The sequence below is a fragment of the Lynx rufus genome, unplaced genomic scaffold (genome assembly GCF_022079265.1).
Source record: "Lynx rufus isolate CCGP_SWC_20201006 ecotype Redwood Valley unplaced genomic scaffold, mLynRuf1.p SCAF_2, whole genome shotgun sequence".
NCBI lineage: Eukaryota > Metazoa > Chordata > Mammalia > Carnivora > Felidae > Lynx > Lynx rufus.
Genome location: NW_025814834.1, coordinates 86,299,248 through 86,317,859, shown reverse-complemented (window position 1 = coordinate 86,317,859; position 18,612 = coordinate 86,299,248). Strand labels below are relative to the sequence as shown.

Genomic DNA, 18,612 nt, shown 5'->3' with positions numbered 1-18,612 from the left:
AGGTGAAACTAATGCCATAGATGTTTGATTCATTAGGAGCTTATTGTTAACGGGGATGTCTGATTGTAAAGGCTCAGTCAAGCAAAAGAGTGCAGAGTAATCAGTCGGATTTATAGTTTGCAGGGCTCAGAAAAAAATCAACATAAACCTTTGGATATAGCAGAAACAGAAAAATCCCCTTTGGGCAGCCCTAACCTGGAACCAGCCAAATAAGGTCATGCTACATGAAGGTTTCCTGTTAGGTGATGGGAGATAGAGGCGGATTAGAGCCATATGGCATGGCCTATCATACCTTCTGACTTAAGATAACAAAGCCAAGCTTTGTGCTTAGCTGTTTTTGACTGACATCATCAATTTTATTTTATGTTGGTCACCTCCGGTAACAGGAAAAAATGGCCTAGGGTTGATAACACATGCTTTTTTTTTTTTTTTCCCCTTTTAGTATTAAGATGCCTAGAAGCTAGTTTTGTGCTGTTAAAAATTTCAAAGAATTAGTAGCTTACTCTTCTATCACCCATCCTCCAGCAACTGTCAGCCCCCCTCCCCCTTGTTTTCAGTTTGTACCTTGCAAATGAGAGGCTGCCTTATTCAGAACCAGATGTAAGGCTCCTAGAGAATGAGCATAAGCTGGTGTACTTTAAGCCTAATGGGAAGTTTTATATGCAAGGGCCTTGAACTGATTAGTATAATTCCCTCTTTAATACAGCTGTCCCTCCAGATTAAGGTAAACCAAATGTTGCAATCAGAGATTAGTGTACCTTGCCAGTTATTAACATCCCCGGTGCTCAGCAAGCACGTCAGACACTAATGCTGTGTATTTATTTGCCATTTCCCTACTGTAACTTGAACTTCTGCACCTGTCAAAGCATTCCAGTGAAGAGAGGGGCATTATTGGAAAGCAAAAGTTTTATACCTGTACACCTGTTTTGTTTTGTCACAGCTTCGATTTTTCTTTCGGCTTGCCAAGACTGCCAGGTGCTTTAATCTGCTCCTCTACTGGTTTTGTAAAGAAAGACTTTGTGTGCTAAATTGCATTTGTTGCTTTCATATGCTCTCTTTTATGCAACTGGAGAGCCGCTCACCTAAACTCGTGGCGCACACGCGTGCGTGTTTTCTTTTGCAAAAGAAGCAAAGGGTGAGGCTTCTTTCTCAGAAAACACACCTATGTCTTCTGTGCTCTTCAGATTCTGCAGTGTCTTAAATCACAAGGTGGGTCTCACAGCTGTAATATATTTGGCAGGATATCCTGCCTCCTTGCAACCCAGATGTCAAGAAAGACAAAGTCCTGGCTATCTCAGAAAGATCTGGCTCCGTTTCTTTCCCTCCCCGGCCCCCGCTCAGGGCATGCTTGGACTTGAAGCTTGAGCATATACAATAGACACACCAGAGAAGCTTGGGATGGTAGCTCCCAGTTGTTTCCGGTAACGCTGGTCCAGTTTGGGTGCTCCCTGAACCTTTTCATCGGCGTGGCAGGTGGGTCAGAAAGTAAGGGAAAATAATGGCAAGTTTGATGAAGAGGGCTTATGTTTGTTGAATAAAGTGTCTTTGTGGTTTTTATCAGCATCGTTTATTACTCAGAGATTGAGAATCGGGTGCTTTTTCTGAAAAGTGCATAGTTTGCTGTGTAACTACTCGGGTCATCTCAGGGTCTGATTTTTTTTCATGTGTCCGATTAAAGCAGGTAGCTCTGCTCTTACAGAGCAACCCCCCCGATGGCAGCAGCAGTGGGACAACACCAGCACCCCCCGTAAATTTTGCCGTAGGCGGCAAGAAGCCACAGTTTTCCAGCCGGCCCATGACACTGGAAGTAGCCACCGGTTCAAGTTGGTATCAGTGCTGGGGGAGACGTTGCTTTCCCTTGCCCCCCTCCTCCTGCGCGGTTCCATCTTGGTGTTTGCACGTTGATTGCCTGGTGCAGAGTTTCTACATATTATAGCTTAATTGCAGATTTTTAAAAAAGACAAAAATATGTTCATATCTTAGGAATTATGTCTTGCAGCCTACTAAATATGCTAATGCAACACTAAGCAGGGATAAAGTTCTTGCCATACCCCCCAACAGTTGCGTGGAACCCGCTGCCAAGTGATTGTTAATTGTGAAGCACAAGCAGGCTTTGCAATCCATCTTAATTGTCATACTTACTTCAGGTTTCGTGATAAGGCTCGATGTTCTGTTTAAAGTGACGATGTTGACAAGGGGAAAGGGTGTGGGCCTGAGCCTGTGGTTCTGAAGGGGTTGCGTGCTCTGACCTGCCGAAGGTTGATATGGACGGTCTGCGAGGGGATTTTAGTTGTCATGGGGTCCCCAGGCGGTTGAATGGAGAGACTGTCTGTCCTGCTTTTTCCTGTTAGGATCCTGACACGTGGAGCATTGATGAACTCAGCACAACGTTGAATGGGAGCTTTTTGGCAGCTGAGACACTGGGGCTAAGCTGCAGGTCAGAGATAACACCAGTGCGGATCTCCTCCTGCACACAGTTACCAGCGCGCTTTCTTCCCTCCTGAGTGCAGGAAATGGCTCATGTTAAATACGTTCACTTTTCAGTTTTCCTTTCTTCTAAAATGGAGCTTGACAGATTGGACTTTTCAGCTCCCCCTTTTTTCACCACCTCTGCTTTCTACCTCAGAAATACTCTTTAGGAAGCAGGAGTTAATCTTGGTGAGGAAACGATAAGGTGATGCCTGATTTTCAGGGGAAAGCAGAAGGATATGGCTGCCTGGTTGTTGCACAGAAACTTGAAACTCCCCACCTTTGAGGCTTTTCCCTTCACATCTTCAGGACCGGCCAGAAGGGGCGCGGAGTGAAGAGCCTCCTACCTAGACAGATGGAGGAGAGTGCAACGTAGCGTCACGTAGCATTAGATAGTACTAAGAAGGACATGTTTGGGAGGCAATGCTGACTTTTAAAGAGGGGCCTGTCCGGTATTGGGTGCGGACAGCAAAACCCTTTGCGTGGTTTTACGTGCAGCTGACTTGTGCAGCGTTCCAAGATGCGGAAAACAGAGAAACCGACAGCAAGGGTGACTTTAATACTCTTTGGCCAGCCTCTTCACAGAAGCAGTACAGAAAAAAATTCTGTCTGGTTTTAGTACCTACTCTAAATTTGGGCTGCCAAGGCCCCATTTAAAGAAAAGATAGATGAAATTGATCTTTGGGTGGTATTGAGTAGTGACTGTGAAACTGATATTTGAAACCGCCCCCAAACCAAGTGAGATTCTGACTTGGGGCATATGTAGGTGGCTTCAGTGAGGCCTGAGCGCTTCCTTTTCTCTGTGTTGAGTACTCGATGCCCTGTGAAGCACAAGGGATGCAAGTAAGAATGTGTGCATGTGTGTGTGAGTGCCCATGCAGGTAGAGGGGATGGGCTAGGGCAAGGAAGACGGTGGGGAGAGAAGGGCATGGGGATAGGGAAAGGTTTCTGGTCAAGGATCAGTACAAGAGAAAACAAAAGGGTTGTGGGTGGAAGTGAGAGTAGCAGGTCAGCCCGAGGGCTAACAGCTTGGGACATGCAGGACGATGTTGCTCTTTGATCTGTTACCTCTTACCGGTTCCGGTTCCGTGTACCCATTCTGTCTCAGGAAGGCAGAGGCCACAGCTGAGAGAGGTGGAGAGAGAGGGAGATGGAGAGAGCAAGGTAGTGATAGAATAGGAACGAGCGATCTGTAGAAGAGCCAAATATGATGAGCCCATAACCCTGGGGAGAATGATTCAGGCTTGCATCTCCACCAGAATTTGCTCTGATGCCCAGTAGTAGTACCAGGCCTTTTATAATAAGACAATTTTCCAGTCTTCCTCATCCAATTTTACCATGTAGCCTTCATTTTTCTTTAAGTGATTGGGACTAGGTTACTCCAGGACTTCATTCCCTGGCTACTGCTGGTGGGGGACTTCCTAAGGAACTTTGAATTTCCCCAGCTTTAACTTGAGAGAGGGTAGCCAGGACTGAACAGCCTCGCCAAGGACCCTAAAGAAATAGTGGGTGTGACGTGTTCAGTGTAATCGTTGACACATAGTAGGTGCTGGGGTAAATCCGCACTATTCCTCTATGAAGAACGAAGCCAATTGAATTTGTTGTTAAACGCTCTCTTTGGCTGTGTTTTCAGCTGTAGCACTGCCCGAGGAAATTGTAGAGCTTAGAAAGGGCTCCTGTCCTAAATAGAAGGTTTAGTTTTGCTTGTGCTTTCTATCTTGCTTGGTCCAGATCTAGTGTGAAAGTTTGAGTTGACCTGAAACATTCTAATCTTAGATGTATGTGGTCAATTGTCATGAGGTCAAAGGGAGACAAATACCTATATAATGTTATTTAAAGAGTCTGGGAAACCCCATATGCCCTCCAAGTATCTCCCCAATTAATCATGGCGCCAGTTAACATCCTGATATTTCCGCTGGTAGAGTAATTCCTGTGAATAAAAGCATGTTTTCTTGGTTAACCTCTTTGTGTTGCAATTATGATACTTGAGAGAGGCCACTTTTTATTATGTGGATAATGTTGATTTCTTATTTACTATCTCTGTGACGACCAGAAAGAGAGAAACTGGGTACAAATGACAGTTTTGTTAAGGATAATACAATTCCCTGGCCCCAGGGTGGGTCAAGGATGTTACACTAGGTTGGGGTTCGTATTCTTCCAGATGATTTTGGAGTGAGATATGTAGATACTGGGAGCACTTCTGGTCAGCCTGTGGAACAGTTAGAGCTTCATTTCTGGTCCTTTCTTTTTGACAAGACCTTTCACTTCTGATCACCCTGCCAGAGAAACTGCTCAATCCCCTATTATCTTGGGCTTTCCAGAATCCTTTGCCTTGAAGATGGTAGGTTAGGGATTCTCAAACATTTTTCGACTCTAGAATGTATGTTCACACCTCGGACACTATGCCTCACTTGTGTTACAATAGGCATTGTATTTCAACCTTTCTTTTAAACAGGTCTCCTTTTCCTGACATTCTTCTGTGTCCTCTTGGGAACGCCTGCCCCTTTTCCTTTGTCCATGTTCTGTCATCTTCACATCTAGTCAGTATATGAGAGTTGCTGCCTTAAATGAGTCTTAATGATAGGAGCTTTTTCTTTTTCACATGGTTTTTGTGCCTTTGCCCTTTCTCCAGGAGCCCTACTCCCTGTAACTCTGCATAATATATGCTCATGTGTATATGTTTTATGCGTGTGTGTGTGTGTGTGTGTGTGTGTGTGTGTGTGTGTGTACTTCTTGTTTTAGCAAGAAATAAGCCATCCTGTGTGTCTTGCAATTGATTTAGGTTAATGGTTGTTTTAAACTACAAAGACTGTTAAGTCACCAATATGTGTTCTCTTCTTTACCTGTATAATCTTGTTTCTTTAAGTTTTCTTCACCTATCACATGATTTTTACCCTTCTTCCCCCCCCCCCCCCGGCTTAAAAAGTATGTGTATTTTTTTTTTTTCTGACCGCACTAGTCTTACATACGTCTTGGAGAATGTTTGGAAATACAGAAGATTGTGGGTGAGAATAAACTCACCCCAAATTTCACTATCTAGGGTTCTCTGTTATTACAATTTGGTTGTATCTTTCTACCTCTCGGTTTATTGGATTAGACATTGAGAATGCCTGGGTCACTCTATAATTTTTAAATTGTTTTTCTCTTTCCTTTTCAGACTTTCAACTCTCTAAGTTCTCCTCATTCCTTTTATGTTGATGGGTCCCAAGTGGGACCGATATAGTACTTTAGTATCTAAAGCTAGATCTGACTTGTATTCTGGGAAGGTTAGCTCACAGCCTCTACATACTATATTTTGAACTTCTTAATATGCATTTTCCTGCTCTGAATCAGTGATTTATTTTTTGATCTTTGTTAATACTTCTTTTCAAGCTTGAAACAAAAGAAATTATCTAAAAATAACCCAAGACTGTTATCCAAGACTTTAAAGTAGTGTGAGCCAATAGGTTGACACCTTTGATCCTTAGGTAAAAAGTTACAGTTCTTTTGTTGGCTTTCTGCAAAAGGAGGAAGTGGGGGCAAATTACACAGCTGATGCTTTTTTGTGCATGAAGGAACCTACTTTTGACAGCTAGTAAACAAGTTTCAACATTTTTCTGGGTAAAGAAGCTCATTCATTTAACATTTATTTATTGAAATAACCTCTATTATGTGGCAGGCACTGTTCCAGGCATGGGGATTCAGCAATAAATAAAACAGACAGAATCCACCTTACTACTTAGAAATAAAGTAGTTGAACTTTTTTACTTTCTATTTAAATTTCCACTTAAAAAGGCAATTGCATTTCACTTTCTAAGTTCTGAGTCGGTTTTGAAGCAGGTGGGGAAAGAGCTCTATTATTACAATATTACTATATCGAATAATGTCTTTCCTTCCAGAAATCTTTTACTCATCACTCTCCAAGTTTCAGTTTTTTTCAGTAGACAAAAAGGCAAGCAAATGCAGCGGCAAAGACACATTTTGATGACTTAAAACAAATGCGCTTGATTTAAATACATGTTGTTTTATTGAGGAGGGAGATTTAAAGAAAACAACCAAACAGGAGGGGTAAGAGTGGATATGATCTTAAAACTATTTTGAGGAGTCAATAGGGGGTGCACAATTAGGAGAGGTTCTCCACTTTCAGATAAAGTTGAACAGTTATGTATTTGAGATTATGGGTTTTGCCATGCAGTTAACTTGGAACAGTAATGAAAAAATAACTATTAGTAGCTAAGCAGAGAAAGAATGCGTGAGGCAGAAAGACATAGGCCAGCATTTTATTTAATTCAAATGTAATCCATGGAGACTGTACTGGGTGTGAGTCACTGAAGGTATAAAAACGTATGTAGAGGGACACCTGGGTGGCTAGTTAGTTGGGCATCCGACTTTGGCCCAGGTCATGATCTCATGCTTCGTGGGTTCGAGCCCTGTGTCGGGCTCTGTGCTGACAACTCAGAGCCTGGAGCCTGCTTCAGATTTTGTGTCTCCCTCTCTCTCTCTGTCCCTCCCCTGCTTGCACTGTCTTTCTGTCTTCCAAGAAAGAATAAACATTAAAAAAAAATTTTTTTTAAGTATGTAGAAACTAAGAACAGAGCATCCAATAGTTATCTTGGTGGTTTTCTTACCCACTTGTTTCAGTGTGGGTGTGTTTTAGGTAGTTTGTCAACCAGACATCAAGAGACGGGAATTTCACTGATAGAATTGGATGGGTTTTTATCAGAATTCAGGATATGCCATAGGCAGTTAGATTGTGACATGGAAATAGCAAGAGTTTAAGTGGATGCTACATGAGAAATTATCCTGGATTCTTGAGGTTGTATGTAAGAATGGAGTCTTTGTTACTTTTTTTAGCAGTTGATGAAAAAAGTATGTGTTATAACTCAACCGAGAAAAGAGGAGTGTGTTTTGGAGACAAGAACTTGCACAGTTAAATAGCTCAATCTGTGGAATAGAATATAGCTGCTGACTAGGGATTGAAGACACAGACTGTCGGCTAGAAGGGTTGGCCAAATCGTTCACAAATGGTGGAAAGAAGGAGGGAAGAAATGAAGGACAGAGGGGTGAACAAAGGAAACAAGCAGATGAATAGAGAAAACTGCAGTGGGTTGTATTGAGGCACAGTTATTCTGGAGGGTTCTTTTTTTTTCATTTTTATAAATTTAGTTTTGAGAGAATGTAAGTGGGGGAGGGGCGGAGAGAGAGGGGGACAGAAGATCCAAAGTGGGCTCTGTGCTGACAGGCTGACAGCAGTGAGCCTGATGTGAGATCATGGCCTGATCTGAAGCTGGACACTCAACCAACTGAGCCACCCAGGTGCCCCTGTTCTGGAGTTTTGATTCCAGCTCATCACTAGGGAAGAATGATCTTTTTCAGGTGGGGTTGTGTGATTTACATCTATAATTATTTAGATATGGGCCAATCTAGGGACAAAGCACAGTAAAATTATGTTTACTAGAAACTATAAGAAATCCTTGCTAGATTAACTGATACTTTGTGAAGAAAGATGTAGAGACCCCATGTTTATATTTTAATCTAACATGTTGTGTTTAGTTTTTTTTTTTTTTGAAAAGTAAGCCACAACTGACCCTTAATTTAGTTTCAGATCCACACTTTCTCCCTTTATTTCTCCACTAGACCTTGTCTTTGTCATATTGCAAAGCTTGTCAAGGTTTTCCTGCCTATGTGAGATGAGATGCAATGAATAGTAATTCAGAAACCTATAGAGATATGTTTTTTTTTTATTATTCACTACAGACAGGAATGATGTCTTTCCTGACATGTAAGACATCATAGTGTTTTCACATTTAGAAAATGTACCCAAAACGCGTTGCATCCGTGCTCTGTCTAATAAACATTAACTGATGTAGATGAGAGAGCACATGTCGCTAACCAGAACCTCCTGCCTGACTCCGGGTCCTCAGAGGCCACAAGATTTTTGTGAGCAGGAATGATGGCCCGTTGTAATTCCTTGTGTTTAGGTTAAGTGAAAAGATAGTTTTCAATTTTAAAAGCAGCATTCCTGGTGAATGTAGCCTGATATATGCACTACTTGTTTGTTTGTTTGTTTTACATTTATTTATTTATTTTTGAGAGACAGAGACCAAGCACAAGTGGGGGAGGGGCAGAGAGAGGGGGAGACAGAATCCGAAGCAGGCTCCAGGCTCTGAGCTGTCAGCACAGAGCCCGACTTGGGGCTGCAACTCACAAACCGTGAGATCATGACCTGAGCAGAAGTCGGGCACTCAATCGATGGAGCCACCCAGGTGCCCCTATATGTACTACTTGTATTGAACACAAGAGTCTGTTAATTCAGAAAATTCAAATATTTAGAATGCAGACTGTATATAATATATACACAGTATGAATATGCATATATGTACACAATATATGTACACACTGGGAAATATGGAATTTTAAAATAGGAAATGAAAAGATGTTATTTCTACTTTAACAAGAGCCAATGTATTTGGGGAAAAAGAAATGAAAATCCTTAAAATTGTTTATTTTATATTCCACATTCATTCATCAATAACTATTCATATAATACCTACTAAATGTAAAGATCAAGAAAGCACCATTACATTCTCAGAGAGCTTTTAATCTGATGGGTTAAAGGCAACCACAAGACAAAGTAGACTGTTATTTTGATTAGAGAGCCAAAGAATGCTGAAATGGAATAACAAAAACATCTAGCACTGAAGAGTTAGTCCTTACTATGTGTTGGCAGCTACATGATACATTTTAGGTGCGTTGTCTCAATCCTCATAACAATTTTGAGTTACAGGTACTCTTACTTCCTGAACCTCCCCCCACATACACTTGGCAGATAAAGCAGGAGAGATCTATACATATTAATGGCTTACCCTGGGGCACAGAGCTAGGCCAGGCAGAGGTGGGCCTGTGAACTGAGAGCCTGACCCCAGAGCCCGAGCCCTCAACCATTATACTCCACTGCCTCCTAGGGGATGGGAGGGAGAGATGACCTCTGTTTGGGGAGGGGTCAACAATGGGTTCTTGAAAAGAGGTCCCTTGATCTAGGTCTTAAAGGATTGGCTGGATAGTGTGGCAGGTAGAGCTATGGAGAGGGAAAGTCTGTTAGAGAAGAGTGATGGGGGTGCGTGGGGGTGGGTAGAGCTCAGGCTTGGGTAACACAGGGCCAAGTGGGGCTTTGGGAATACGTTGTATTGGGAGGTGGGCACATGGGGGCTGAAAAAGAGAGGAAGGCTGAAGAATCTGGTCTCAATCCTGTAGGAGCTAAGTATAAAATAGAGTAAAAGATTTGTAATAAAAATGGAAAGAATGGATATTAATAAGGCATAATCATTAGGAGCAGAGTTTTAATCAGCAAAATCTTCTTAGAGGAGCTGGATATTAAACTAGGGTTTGAAACTGATGTAAATGGAGTAGAAAAGCATGCCAGCAATCTAGAATATTGTGATTTAAATAGGACACTAGAACATAAGGAAAGCGGATAAAAGTCTATTTTTCTTGCATTCAAGGATTGCTGAGGGACAAAGTTGAATAAGTGAATGTCCACCTCTCCCACCTAGAAGAAAGAGAGTAGAAGTATTCCCCCCCACCATCATCTCTGTCTCAGTTTATCATCTACTCAACTGTTCAAGTAAAAAAAAAAATCAGTTGTTTTTTTAGCCCTTTTCTTGTTCTTACTCTAAAATACATCCTGAATCCACCCTGCTTGGATCCTTCCTTAGACTCTGTGGAGTGCAGACACTCTACTGTTTGAAAGCCTCAATCAGATCAAGTCACTTCCTTGCCTGATATCCTCCAAAGGCTTCCTGTTGCATTTAGAACAAATTCCAACCTCCAAGTCCCTCAAATTTCCAGACTTACCTTATTTTGCTTTCCATTATGTTTCAGCCTACTTGCTTCCTTTCTATTCCTTGGACTCACTGAGCTCTTTCTCAGTCTAGGGCATTTTACTCTTTTTTAAAAGTTTTGTTTTTCCTTTTTTTTTTTTTTTTTTTGAGAGAGAGCATGTGTGCATGTGCAGGGGAAGGGCAGGAGGAGAAGGAGAGAGAGAGAATCTCAGGCAGGCTCTGCACCCAGAGCAAAGCCCATCGAGGTGCTCATATCTCATGGCACTGAGATCATGACCTGAGCAGAAATCAAGAGTCGGTCGCTTAACTGACGGAATCACCCAGGTTCCCCTGCTTTTGTTTTTTGCCTGGCCTCTCTTCTCACAGAAAATCAGCTCAGATATCTTGGCCTTTGAGAGCCCTTCTCTGAACAACCAACCTGAAATGTTATATCCATGACTCTTTTTTTTCCCACACTTGTTAAGGTCACTGTCTTCATATTGAGAAAACTTTATTCAAATTAGTCTTTATCGCTGTACCTAGTTATAATTTTCCTCTTGATGTTATCACTTCCCAAAGTGAACTAAAACAATCTCTGTCTTTTTCTGAGTCTCTAGGAGCATTTTCACTTCAGAGAATGGGACTGGCTCTGTCTTCTCTAGTGCTACAAACTCAGTGTCCAGCAAAGTGCTTGAGATATAGTAGATGCTCAATAAATATTGGTTAAGTGGATGATGAATACATGAAAAGAATGGGTGTGAAGATGGCTTGAGTAATGGGTGGAAGGTTATGTTTTATCCAGTAAATGAAGTAGATTGTGAAATAACTTATGTGGCTGTATTTTCTAATGTGTTCCATTTCCACAATTAACCAAGTTGCTTTCTTCTTTGCACACCAGCTAATCGACAGTGGGTAGGTGGGACTCAAAGCCTTTTGTGTTGCAAGGGGAAAACAAGCCTGAGATTTAAAAGGAGGGGGGAAAAATGGTCTTAGTTAATCCACAGGGTGGGTGAGAGCTCAGCCAGAATGCTCTTTGGAATCCAGACAATTCAGTGACAGTAACACCCTCATACAAGTGTTAGGGAGGTCAGAGGAGATGAGTCTGTGACATGTGCAATCACTCTTGATGTGTTTGATTTTTCAACAGTATTGCATGGTGACATTTAAATTTGAATGGGAAATGACCTCCTTGTTCCCAGTTCCTTTTCTAGCCAGTATAGGATTGCTCCTTCAACAAATATCGGTATGTTTTGTCCGGCAGAGTTCTCCAGTATCTTAACAGATGGAGTTTACGAGTTTATTTTCTAGTGGAAATAGTGATTTCAAGGCAAGGAGGAGGTGGTAGGAGCTATTTATTTTTACTTTTTAAAAGGAATACCTTCCTGGCAAATAAGTGAGTACATGAGCAGACTCAACAGCTTTCTTGGAAGGAGTCAGCCGCTGCAGGTATGGGAGAATTCCTTTGGCCAGCCTTAGCCTCCCCGTGCATTTCTCACACTTGTGTTGGCACAGTTGGTGGAGTTTATTATTAGCGGTCTGTCCTACAAGCCATTCATTCATGGAATATGGCCCTGGGAGAGGAATCTTCACGCGAAATAAAAGTGTCCTCGTTTTTCATTGGCTCTGGGGGCGTCTCACATAATGGAAGAACATCCTTGAATAGAAAGATCTCAGTTCAGAAAACAAGGAAGAAAAGGTGAGGAGAGAAAGATGTTCTCGGCGGAGTCAGCTCGGAACCGAAGAATGAAGATTTTGTTTCGTGCAATGCTAGTTGCCTTGGCAGGCTCCAGCTGGCACTGTGGGCTTGCTGTAGCTGCTGAGTCTGAGCTGAGGAGAGGAGACAGTTCGCTTTGCTCAGCCTCACCATGCGTCCCAATATGTTTTTGATTTCGTATTTTAAAAATAAGGTGCATGATCTCAAAAGGAAATCATTGCAGGCGGTTTTATTCTTTGCTTTTTCTAATGGACAATTAAAAAGCAATCCTGGTTCTATTCCAGAGATTTTCTCATTCCTTAGGACAACTGTAATTTGGCCACATATAATAGTGCCGTGGTATTATTAGATATTATCATGTTTATTTTATTCAGGAAAATGCGTGACACACCTTATTTGTATTCTTTTTGAGGAAATGTCCTGGAATGGGTTTTGTCCTAGCTCCTTTCTGTGCCTGCAAGAAGGTGTGTGTTAGGAATTTAAGTTCCTAGGAATAAGAATAGTATTTCTTTTCTGAGGGGGAAGCATAATGATTTTGAGCTTTGCGGAGTTTCAATGGGTTATTGTTGCCTTTTTTTTTTTTTAAACAAGTCTCCAGCCACCAAGTCCTACTGTGACACTCACTTCCTATCTGCGACGGCAGATATTTATATTTCAAATTAAATAAAATTAGAATTAATTTTCGTCTGAAAAATTTTTGGAATTTTGTTTTTTTAAGAACTATGAGGTAATTGGAGATATCCCAGGCTATCGCAAAACCAGGGCTGGGAATCACTGCTTTCGTGATTAGCACTTTGTAAGCCTTCAAAAAATATTAAAACCAGGATAGATTGTCTAATTTCTTGTGGGTGGATTCACTTTAGTATAATGTAATGTGTTAACAAATGCTCAGAGAGGAGGATGTGGATCCAGAAAGATGGCTTTTGCAGAAGGCTTTTATCCAAATTAATTCAAAGAATAACAGGAACAGTTGTGTATTGGGGCAGAAGGAATAAGGTGACTCAATTAAATGTTAGAGAAATCTCCAGGAAAAAAAAAAAATGTCTCATGTCAACCCAATACTAACAATAAAATTCTCATTACTGAAATCGATAATCCTGTAATAAATGCATAATAACTTCAAAAAGGATTCTTTTATTAAGTATTTTTATATGATTGGCTATGCACCAAATATTGAAATCAAATACTGCTTTGCTTTACTTTAAGAATGATAAAATTCTCTACTGTGTCTCTAAAGAGAATCTTAAATGAGATGCTTCAAAAGAGTAATTTGCAAATAAATTCACCTGCTGAATTTGTGCCTGAACCTACTATATTTACCTAATTCATTTTTGGCTTTTGCTTAGCTCTAGCCATGGCGACACTGTGAGAAATGAATGTCAAGTTCTCCTGGGTAGCTGGAATGTTTGCACAAGGCGGGGGCGGGGGGGGGGGGATAAGTAAGGGTAGTGGGAGCCCCAGGGTTTGGGTCCCACTCAGTGGGGGGTCTTGGGGGCTGGTCTTCCGCAAAGCCTGAAGAACCCTTCCTGTGGTCTGGTTAATTGGTATGGCTAGCCTGTTGCCATTTTGTGGGTCCAGGAAGACATTTCAGTCCTTCTCCACATTCAGAGTTGAGCACAAAAGCACTTGGTAGTCCTGGATTGGGAGAGTTTAGGATCCATATGATACCCAAACCGAGATTGGCTTTGTGGCTTTCAGAGATAGACTGCAGGCATTTTTGTAGTGTTCACAGATCCACAACTCACAGACCTACGACTGTATATGCAGTTTGAGAAGAAATTAGAATTAGTACACAGGTAGACTGAGAGAGAATATGCTGCCCTGAAAATACTTTTGTTTTGGTTTTGGGGAGGGATGTCTGTTTTGAGCTTCCTGTGCTTCTTGCCTGGTGTTCTGTAGAGAATTTTGCATTCCAAAAGATAGGCCAGGCTCCCTTCCTGTGTCTGAAAGCTCCAGGAGGTGCTCTGATAGAAGAGAGGCGTCCGTGGCCTGTTTTTGGGAGATCATCTCTCCTCAGCTGGCAATGCAGGTTGTATCTGGTTGACATGCCAGTGGTTTTGCATAGATTTTTCTCTAGAACCTTTTCTGAGGCATAAGGGTCCCCACTTCCTTGAAAGGAGGATCTCCGTTATGTCTTAGTAAAGTTAACGAGAGTGAGAATGAGAGAAGGGGTATCTAAATTATTTGGAAAATGATCATTCTCATTTTTAACTTTTCCTTCTCTCTACTGTCTAGACCTATAGCACTAATATAAGTGAGGAGATGCTTTATGGAGACCCATAAAGATGCTATGGTCCTAACAGTCCCAGCCTTGGTACATTTTTCTGTCGTTCATTTTTTTCTTACTGTGGTTAAATTTTCACTCATGTAGTTTACCTCTTAGCTCTCTTATCTTTTTTTTTAAGATTTAAAAAAAATTTTAAGTCATCTCCACACCCAATGTGGGGCTCAAACTCATGACCCCAAGGTCAAGCGTCATATGCTCTACTGACTAAGCCAGCCAGGTGCCCCTTGCTCTCTTAGTTTTGCATTTACATGTCACATATTCAGGTTTGCTTGGAGTGTAAAATATGTTTCAAACTTGAGAGAGATCAAAACTAGGTAAGTTCATGAAATATAGTGCCTTCTCTCCTATGCCAGAGTTATTTAAAAAGGAGCAATGGAACTTTTTGGATTGGTCCCATTCTGCACTGGGCTACTTAGGCTTTCAGTCTGTGGTTCAGTTCATTGGCACTCAATGCCAAAGGAACTAAGGTCAAGGGTTTGATCCTCAGGTGGGCCAGTTGGCTGCGTATTTTTCCAACAGGTTGTATGGAGATTCAGTACAGTCCCTACAGAAATGCTGGTCTTCAAGGGGTTCTGGTGAACATATGAGTGACTGGGTGAAAATCCAGCCCCATTACTGGAAAAGCAAAGCCCGTGCCCTACTGTCATTTTTGCATCTGGATGGAACGTGCCACTTAAAATGTGAGCTTGTTACTCAACCTCCTTGCGTCTCTGTGTCCTCATCTGGAGAATGGAGATAAGATTTGCTCCCTTTCTACCTCACCAGGATCTGTGAAGATTAGATAATGGCTGTAAAGTCCTTATACAAAGGTATGAGCATTATCATAAACAAGGAGATTAGTCAACAAATAAAAAAAAAAATTTAAAGGACCTCCCAAAGTGTATTGCCTAATCATTTTTGATTCGGTATCAGTCGTTTGCAGTCTAACCCCTTTCGAATTTGGTTTCGCAGCAAAAAGTCAGGTGTGAATGTTTGACCTTTCTATTTATTTATAAGGTTAAAAAATTGTTTGATAGTGAACATTTATATTAATAAAAACAAAGTGGGCTTTGAATCTGAAACAGGTTTTATTTGCAAAAGAAGGTGAAGGCTAAGGTCTCTAGGAACATATGCGCCACTGAGGGATATTTGCATATATTTGATCTGCAGGCACGCTTGGGTGATTTTCACAGTATACCTTGGAGTTTAAGTTGTAGCAAGGAGCCACGGCCATCGCTCAGCAGCACAGTTTGCTCTCTCCAGCTTTATTATGGCACACAGCGACAACTTCATTTTTAGCATTAAAAAAAAAATTCTCTTCACTTAATTCAGACAGTGACCTGCAGGCCTCATTCTGACTGAAGGAGCCATTCAGAATACTTGCAGACAAAAGCAGGGCTTTTTCCTAGCAACCAGATCAAAGCCAAATCTCCCAGAATAGCTCCCTCCCAGGTTTTCTTTGGCGCATAGGTTCACAAGGATTCTAAGGCTCGTGGTATCCAGTTCAAACTACTCTTTCAAACTGAAATGGAAAGGAAAACTCCTGAGGAATTTTCGCAGACTCTGAGAACCGGCGAGCACTGCAAGAGCACTTCATCTTGGGAGAACGTGGTGGTCATTTGGAGCATCCCTAACTTTGTTATCGCCTGCATCTGCATGTACATTCTGTCGGACTTCCACAGAATGAGGTCTCTGTTTCCTTTCTGCCAGTACCTAATATCAGCTATGCCCAGGAGCCGGCTGATGAAGACTTCCTGTTTGTTTTGAGTCACTGTTAGAGTGATAAATATACTTTAGCTCTCTGCTTAGAGAGGAAAGAAACCAGCTGCCCTGAACTACAGAGAAAAAATGCAGAAATTCCGCTGAATGGCCCTGTTATCAAGGAGTTTCAAGGGCAGCATCAAAATGAAAACTATAAGCCAGGGCAAAGTAAATAATTTCCATATTAAAGCATCTTGCTGCATGCATAGACCTAAGTTGTTTGTCTTTAATCATTTAGGCAAGCGTTGCATTTTTCACTCTTCTAAGACTAACTCAGCAATGTTGAGAGATTTTTAAAAATGTAAACTGATGCTACAGAATAATGGTGAGCTATATAAATAAACAATTACAGTTGTGGTTTTTTGATCTGACCACAAGCTTTTAATGCCATTTTTGCATGAACATAGAATGCTTCTGGATAAACAATACTGTTTACATTGTCAGTGGCATCCACTGTTGCATTGAGTCATTTACATATGTGATTATTTGGATATAGAGTAACCCAAGAACAAAAGAATACTATAAAATGATTTAAAACAAGAGCAACAGGAAATCCTTTACAGCTTAAACAGCACTTCTTAAATAAAGCTGTGGAATTTTTGTGTTTTGATTGCGCTTTTGCCCTTTTATTTTGAACAGGTTTTAGATTTAATGGCTAGAGTGTCCTTTGAGTGGAATTTCTATCTTAACTCTGATTTGAAGGATGGTGAATTTAGGAAGCCTTGTGGATCTGAATGTCTTGACCACTGCATTCTGGCTTTCGTATTTGTTTATTTTTTAAGCTCAGTATAGACTTGATGTCCAGAAGTCATGAGTTGGAAAAGATGGCAACAGCTTGCATGTGCCTGAAGTGGGATTGAATTGCTTATTTCCTTCCAATAGCTATGGTCTCTCAAAACGATTTCTAACAGTAGGAGAAGAATACACAATCATCTACATTAAGTCTTTTTCTCCAGGATAAAGGAAATATTTAATAAGCAAATTTAAAGTAAAGTTAGCATCAACACTTTTAGGCTGTCAAATTTGTAATGCAGTTAGGGAGGCAGGATGGTGTGCATTGGCCTTAGGACAATGTGTCTGGTCATATTTGTAAACTGAGACTTACTTGAAAATGCACATGAATTGTTGTTTGTAAAGAAGTTTCCCCAACACGCTGGAAGTCCGTGATTGGAACATCAACACGGTGCCTTCCTGGATGAGAGAATTATAGTGCTGAAGGCTTTATGGAGATTGGCTCCTTACCTTGTAAAAGCTCATATTAAAAAAAAATTAATGTGTCATTGGCAGATCATAAAGTAGGCCATGCATTTAGAAATGTTCACATTAGTTAAAACAAAGCCAAATATGCTATTGTTTTTACTTTCCAAATATGTGGCCATATATGTCTCTTTTACTCATACAACAAGAAGAAAGCATTTAAAAATGTGATTAAGGGTGGAAGGATTAAAGCACTGAATATTTTGTAGAGACTTGGAATAGAATCAGAGAATGGATGGTATTAGGAAGAGAGGGAAAAAATAGTGAAGCCAGCATTTTCTGTGGGTAAGAAAGAAGGGTATAAAACAAATTTTTGAGATAAAATGTATTTGCAGGGGTAAGGATGCCAGGGGACAATTTTCGTGGGCACATGGGCCTCTGTACTTTAAAAAAGAGGTTAGAATTAAACAGAAATATATGAGGGTAGGCGTTTAGGTGAAAAATCTCTTATTTAAAATAAATTGGAACTCTAGCTGGGTGGAACCTATCACTTACCAAATATAAAAAGGCGTGAAAAAAACCACGCTGTATCTTTTGGAGTGCTATTAAATGCCAAGTATCTAGTGCTGAAGTGAAACTATTATGGTCAGATTGATGCTGTCCATGTGAAGCCACCATTCTTCGCAGCAATAGCAATTGCTTAGATTGTTTAAACCCAGCTTTGGTTGTGATAGCACATTTATGATCCATCCTTAAGGAACCCCAGCCACTGACAGCCAACATCCATTTCTTCATGATTGAATAAGAGCAAAAAAAATCACATCTTATGTTTGCACCTTACGCTGCCGTTTACAAAATGCTTTTGCTCGCAACGTCTCCCGTGATCCTTGGTTGTATCCGGTTCTGGTTGTAAATGGGAACAGTAATAGTTTGTCATCTGTCCTGTGCCAGTGGTGGTGACTTCAGCAAACTGGTTTCTTTTAAGGGGACAGAAATATTCCTCATGCTTCCTAACTACATTTCAGGAGCATCGTCTTATGAAACAGATGCTGCAAATCCTTCTTTTAAAGTATAGTAACTTGTAGCAAAGTGAAATAAAAGTGTGTTCCATAGCAATGAACCCTGTATCTCCCTGACCTTCTCATGACACCACATTTCTGATCCCAGGAGTTTTAGACAATTCTGTTGGAGAAGGTTAAGCATAGGTATGGGGAATAAGGACTGTGGGACGTTTAGAATCATTCCATCCCAGTAGACGTTTAAAAAATAATAACGCGTTTATTAGAAGAAATGGTGGTGGGAAGGGGGGATGTTTTTCACACCTGTTTTCACACTTCTGAGGTGATAAGTCCAGCCCTTACAAAATAAAATGGCAGGTTTCACACTAAACCCACCCAGGCATATTC

The 18,612-nt window shown here is 41.0% G+C and overlaps 1 long non-coding RNA gene across 1 annotated transcript in view; it reads left to right on the top strand.

The window, feature by feature from the left end:
* Positions 1 to 1,392: 1,392 nt before the first annotated feature.
* LOC124515697 (uncharacterized) overlaps positions 1,393 to 18,612 on the top strand; it is an 84,785-nt gene continuing 67,565 nt past the window's right edge. The window contains exon 1 of the long non-coding RNA XR_006962863.1: positions 1,393 to 1,473. This is a non-coding gene — a long non-coding RNA (uncharacterized LOC124515697). The remainder of the gene's footprint in view (positions 1,474 to 18,612) is intronic.